Source organism: Dermacentor silvarum, chromosome 7 (assembly GCF_013339745.2).
Source record: "Dermacentor silvarum isolate Dsil-2018 chromosome 7, BIME_Dsil_1.4, whole genome shotgun sequence".
NCBI lineage: Eukaryota > Metazoa > Arthropoda > Arachnida > Ixodida > Ixodidae > Dermacentor > Dermacentor silvarum.
In genome coordinates this window covers 17,568,173-17,574,600 of record NC_051160.1, presented here as the reverse complement: position 1 = coordinate 17,574,600, position 6,428 = coordinate 17,568,173, and positions in this window count along the sequence as shown.

Sequence of the window (6,428 nt, the reverse complement as noted above, 5' to 3'; positions counted from 1 at the left end):
TCAGGCCCAAATCCGACGCCTACACAAGTCCAAGCAGTAAGCACATCCTCCGCTTCACCACAACCACTTCCAAGAGAGTCCATAACTCGCCTCCTCTTAGAGATTAATTACATCTTCATTTATACACTCGTGCCTAACGGGCAAGGTTCCACGGTCCCTCTTCTCTTACCTCTTAACCCGCAATTCCGCCTATCTCCGCCGGTCTCCGCGTAACACCGACCCAAAAGATGAATTTTCCCTCGCTAAAAGAAGGCGAGACGCTCGCTCTGTCCTGGCAGGAACGCGGTCCCCGCTGCATTTGCCGTATACGAGCGCCAGCAAATTGCAGCAATAATGCAGCAAGCAGCCGTGGTGGTCGTGATTCATTCCGGTAAGGTCCTTCGGTCTTTCTCTATCCAGACTCGTAGCTTGTCTAAGTCCCCGGGTATTTGCGGTAATGAGTTCCCGTAGACGGCAACGGGCGCGCGCTGCATGCAGCGACCGCGGGCACAGGGACGCGCACGAACGTGTGCGTGTCTAAACGCAGCTAGTTGCATGGCCTGCTCAAAGCCGCAGCAAGAAACACACACACACACTCATATAGATACGAAAAAAAAAAAATCAAGTGTTCATTCCGTCTTTCCAATTGCGTGCAGTGCAGAAAAGGCTAGGGGTCGTGTCCACCACTCAGTTACGAAAGCCGACTGCGTGTTTCATCGATGGCCGGAGGAGGGATCGCCCAATGCGCGCCGCTGATTCATCCGTGAAGCTGTCTTCGTTGATCAGTCGGCATCGCGCAGAGGACGATCAGCGGCGCACAATGGGAGTATGTTTATTCCGGTTCTATCGCTTCTGATTGACCGACGACGCGATTCATAGCGTTTCCCTGCACTGCACGGAAGCAGTGAGACGGAGTGTACCGGAGAGCGCGCCAGACCGGAATAAATTATCCAAGGTTTAGGCGCGCACAACGCGAGCTGCGTGACTGCGTGTTCTACTCCGCACTGGGTCCGGCGTCCCCGTAGTTCTTCGAGGCTGCAGGACTCGGGCCAACCGAACGCTAATGCGAAGGTAGTAGCGAAGACAAATGAGCAAAAAAAAGAAGAAAAAATGCGCGACGAAAATTGGGCGGTTCGCGGAGATAGAGGTCTTGAGCGTGCTAACTGCATTGCCGCCCAAGGACTCACTCTTTCATTCTCAGTCGTCGTGGTTAAGCATTTATTGGCGCCGCTCGGTCCGTTCCTATTAGAGCTCCCTTCGTTAGTTCGTTATAACGAGGGATGGGGAAAGAAAATAACGAACGGCCCGGCATCCCCCTACCCTTCTGGCAAGGAGTTAGCTAATATGGGCTCTTTCGCGAGGGTAACTCCTTAGGTATGGCAACGAGGCTAGAGACGGCTGCGAAAACTTAACGATAATCAAATTTAGCTGCTTTTACGTTTTGTTTAGGTCGCCACAATGGTTTCAAATATAGCGTAAATAATATCGTGAGAATTACCCGAAAGCACCATCAAAAGAACAACAGTGGCGAAGCAATACATTTAACCTGCTTTTTTTTTTCTCTCCCCAAAGCTATACAAATTGGTGGGGAAAAAAACAACTTTCGCAGATGTATGCCAATCCGAGCAACACATACACCTAATACAGCGAACGGGAGCATGTGTGGTGTTCAGTCTTGTACGTGCCTTTTTCTTTGCGCTCTAAATTTTCATTTTACTTTATGCCATGACCCAATTAGGCCAGCAACATGTTTTGTTAGTCTATAAGAGAGTTCTGGCACCCTTCAGAATTCCTAAGAATCTGACTTGCGACTATACCCGAAATACGTACACCCAAGAATTTGCGAACGCTTCCTTGGTTATAACCACAGTTCAATTCATTCGCTGTATTCGAGCTTTGTAGAGTGATTTGCATACTTCTTTTTTCCAGGAGAGGGGGGTGGCGGCGACTGCCATCCTCCGCCAGCACAGGGGGAGAGGGTAGATGGAAATGAGGAGGAGGAGGAGGAGGAGGAGGAGGAGGAGGAGGAGGAGGAGGATGAGGAGGAGGAGGAGGAGGAGGAGGAGGAGGAGGAGGAGGACTGACCTTCCCGAGCGATCCACCCGAGGCATGCAAACTTTTGCGCACCTGAACGTTCTCGCGTTACAACAGATGCGTCTCAATAAGAGGGAATAGGTGGTGTTCAAATCCTGACGTCTATGACGTGTTTCCGGCTCGAGCTAGAAATCGCTTTCGCCGTGTTCAACAGCAAAAGTATAGCATTAAGATCCGCATTTTAAATCCAGAGGGCGCCACTCTATAAGGCGTGGATTTGGACCCAACCTTTAGTTGGCGTTCCGTGCTGAACGCGCCCCATAACTCAATCGCGCCAAAGAAAGCGCCCTTTGCAATCGACGGTAGTGTCCAAATCCACACCCCATAGGGTGGCGTGCGCAGACGTACAAATATTCCTAGGGTTGCGGACGAGATTCGAAAATCTGCGTATTAGATATTAATCCTGCATAGACGGGCATCAGTACAAAGCTGGCCCTAAAGCACGGCAGAAAAATATCAAGTAAATTGAGCAAAGGTGAAAAAAAAAAGAACAATCACAATCATCGCGAAGAGAAATACACCACCACGACAGTTTTCAATATCATCGTGATGAACGTCGGGACATTCACAACGGCGAAAACACACCCGGTCAGCTTCCTAAAACTCCCTTCCATTTCCCGTTCCCTAATCCCTAGCCTACCATCTATCTCAAACCCTTCGTGGCTGAAGCTGTCACTAAAACGTTGAGATACGCCATGGCGGGTGGTGCCGTTGCAAGCTCTGGGAAGATGGCGCTGTCGCCAAAGTTGAGGGGTGACGTAACAAGATCAAGAAAACGGCGCGTGGCGCCCACTTTTGTTTGTTCGCCCTCTCCCCTAATGCTGGGACTCGACGAGGTTAGAAGCTGTTGTGCGAAGGGTCGGGTGAGATGAGGAAATCGAAGTAGAGTGAAAGATGGGGGCGGTGGCTTAACAACATTAGCACGCGCCACGTTTGGGCGGTGATCGACCAGCGCCTTTTACGCCACCATGAAGGACTGAATTAGAAGGGGAAAAAAATAATCAGTCACGCGCGGAGGCTAGTGGCCACGCTGTACAGCCGTCTTCGCCCCCTTCCTCTATTTATGTGTATGTATATGTACCGAGTGATCCACAAGTAGGAGAGAGAGAAATCAAGAAGAAAAGCAGGGAGGTCAACCAGACGAGCGTCCGGTTTGCCACACTACACTGGGGGAAGGGAAAGGGGAATAGAAACTGAAAGCAAGAAATTAAGGATGTGCGAAAATTCGATATTTCAAATGTATATCGAATATTATTTGCTAGTCGACTCGTGTTCACCTCGAAAAATTTACTGTTGAAATGTCGAATATTCTTTTTTGTTCCAAGGAAAAGTTGGCCGTCCTGCCAAAAGAAGGGGGGGAGGGAGCATTGACAGCGATGGCAATGTTTAGCGGTACGCTTGAGCTCGTTGGCCGGTGTTTTTACCGATGCGTGAGACGACACGTCAGACACAGAACCCGAAGTAACTGCAGAAACAGCACCTGGCAGCAACCAGGCATCTCACAACGCTGGCGTGACGAAGTTTTCCGCCAGCGGCGTCGGTGGCAAAGCGCATCGGTGTTGCACGAGATCCATGCGAAGGAAAACCGTGGGCGTTCGTATAGAGGTGGTCTTCAAATCCAGGTCTCGTAGGGTGGCGGCCCCTGGATTTAAAATGCGCGTCTTAAAGGCAACGCTTTTGCGAGTTGAATGCGGTGAAAGGAGTTTTGGGAGCCGGAAACACGTCATAGGCGTCAGGTTTTGGACGCCATTCATGTGCCCTAAGTGCAAGTGTGAAGACACCATCGATCATCTTCTGTGCCACTATTCTCGTATCGATAACCAATGCCAGACTCTCCAGTGTGCCTTGAACAGACTGGACGGTAGACAATTTACGGAAGCCAAGGTCTTGGGAGCCTGGCCTCACAACTCATCAGCGCAGAAAGCCATTCGAGCTCTTCTTCTTCAGTATCTGAAGGCGACACACTTTTGTGCCCGACTGCGCACATGCTGCACCTAGCTTAATTCATGTAAAAGTGCGATCACCCACATGTAGGGTAGCAAACTGGACTAAGTCCGATCAACCTCCAAGTCTTTCCTTCCTCCCTTCTCTCTCTCACCCCACCTATTTACTGTACGCTCAGACTGCTTTATGCGCCACGGTGTGGTATGCAAATTCAGAAAGCAGGAATGCCAGTGTTAGGGTGCGCAAACGCTAATGCCAGCAGCGGAAGGCAAGAGGTTGCCCTTGTTTTTCTTTTTACAGCGAAACACACTGGACGTCTCTGAAGACCTTCTAGGCCCTCCACGCGCTGGTCATCTCGAAGTACGCGCGTTAACTGAATGCAGGCACCGGAAGTTATTTTAAGAGTTGGAAACACGTCATAGACGCCAGGTTACGAACATCGTCTATTGTCATCGCGATGTTATCAATACTTGCTGGAGTCCCGAGGGAGAAAAACCGACGCAAGCGGGGAACTGTTCCGTCCAGTTCTGCGGCATGACAGCCACGGCTGCTGCAGAGAGGCAGCAGTTCCTCAGCAAAACGAATGGACAAGGCAGCTTTCGGCACATTAATTTCCGGGCATTTAGTGGCAATTCCCCACCTTCAGGCATCCTAGTAATTTGTTGATATGGTGTGACTAAAACATTCTTTTTCTACAGCGAAGCTGTTTATGGCTAGCGTTCCGTGCGTTCTTGTTCTGCGTGTGCAATAACACAGGTCCCGAATTTGATGCAAGACAGTTTGATTCTGTGCAAAAGCTTATACGTCTCATCACTTGGATATGCATTTTAAGTAGATTAGTTATCAATAGACGCCATTTTCAAGATCAGTAGACTCCCAAGTAGATAATAAAGGATTCTCAAAGGCTTTCCTCTGTGCGACCCGCGCCGGCCATGTCTACGTTCGCAACGCCCTCTCTTTGTCGGCGTTCCAAGCGCTTGCGTATCTAGTTTTCCTTTCCTTCCGCTCTCCCGTGGTTGCAGTCCCGTCGAAACGTCACGCGTGTCTATTTTCCTCCGGCTCCTCGGGGTGGTGGTCCCGTCGTTCACGCGAATGACCACCGATCAACACAATAAATGGGTTCGTACCTTTGTTCCGAAATTCTGTGTTACCTCTGTGTCGGGTGCTAAACAGCTTCGCTCGTCATCCACCTTAACAGAGTGGAATAGATTAAGATTTTTCTCATTTGGGTAATCTTATTACAACTGTATCTCTTTAAACCGACATGCAGTGCTCTAATATAACACCGACTCCTACAACGAGCAGAATAATGTGCATTCAGGTGCTGCTTTTTTTTTTGTATCATTAATGTGATTGTCACGATGCACCAGATACCTAAAAAGAGCTTGTTTATCACTTACAGGCTCCTCAGTTCATTGGACGTCCAGCTGTTAAGGCATAAAAGGCATGTTTCAAGTAATAAATAATATAAATAAACCTTCTTTACGAAATGTACTCCACGGAAACTTTATATTTGTCTCTGTTTAGAAAAACAAGATATTCGGTATTTTATTCGTCGTTCGAAGGCCAATTGTCTCAAATATTTATAATCGATTCAAAAATTTCGCTATTCGAAGAGCCCTAAAAAGGCAAAAAAAAATATTCGACCAGGATAGGCATAGCACGATGCGGGTATATCTTTTTCACTTCCTCTCCTTTTAATTTTTTCAAAAATACCCAGAAAGAAATGCGATTTTTCGTAATGACGAAAAAAAAGTGTGCGTGCTGCGGCAGTCGGTTTAATGGTGTTTGGGAGGGGGGGGGGGGGGGTGGAAAGCGCTGTTTTTTGTTTAGCGACCATTTGCAAGTATGGAGAGCACGACCGAGCTGAACATACGTATTTTACCAAACGCCCCACTCAACATAAACTTCATCATCAATGCTTTACAGAGGTAAAAATATTGAGTACGTGGTCTCACCAATCATCAAGCCAGAAAGTTGTGCGCGCTGCATTCCTATAACTAACGGACCTGAGAAGACGCTTACAGACGCTTTGTGTGTTTTATTGTGCACGTGAACGCCAAACCAAATTCGGTGTCCACGTGACAAACTTAGCATTTATTGTTGACAAGTCTGGTAAGTAATGCCCACCAATGTAGTACAATATTAAGTTCATTGCATAATGATACTTCCGTTCAAAACTTAAATGTGAACGAGCAGCAAGAATCACGTGTACTTAGTTATTCTATTTTTATGCATAAGTCAGTATATGGAGCTAGTCGATGCAAGTAACTAGTTCGTCTCGCGTACGCGGTGACTTCAGCGACTGTAAAGAGGCACCCTTAACTCAGTGCATGTGACCATTCTAACACGTAGGCGAAATCCTGTAGCAACGAAGCCAACTCAGTAATAGCAGTTGCCCAGGTTTTGTG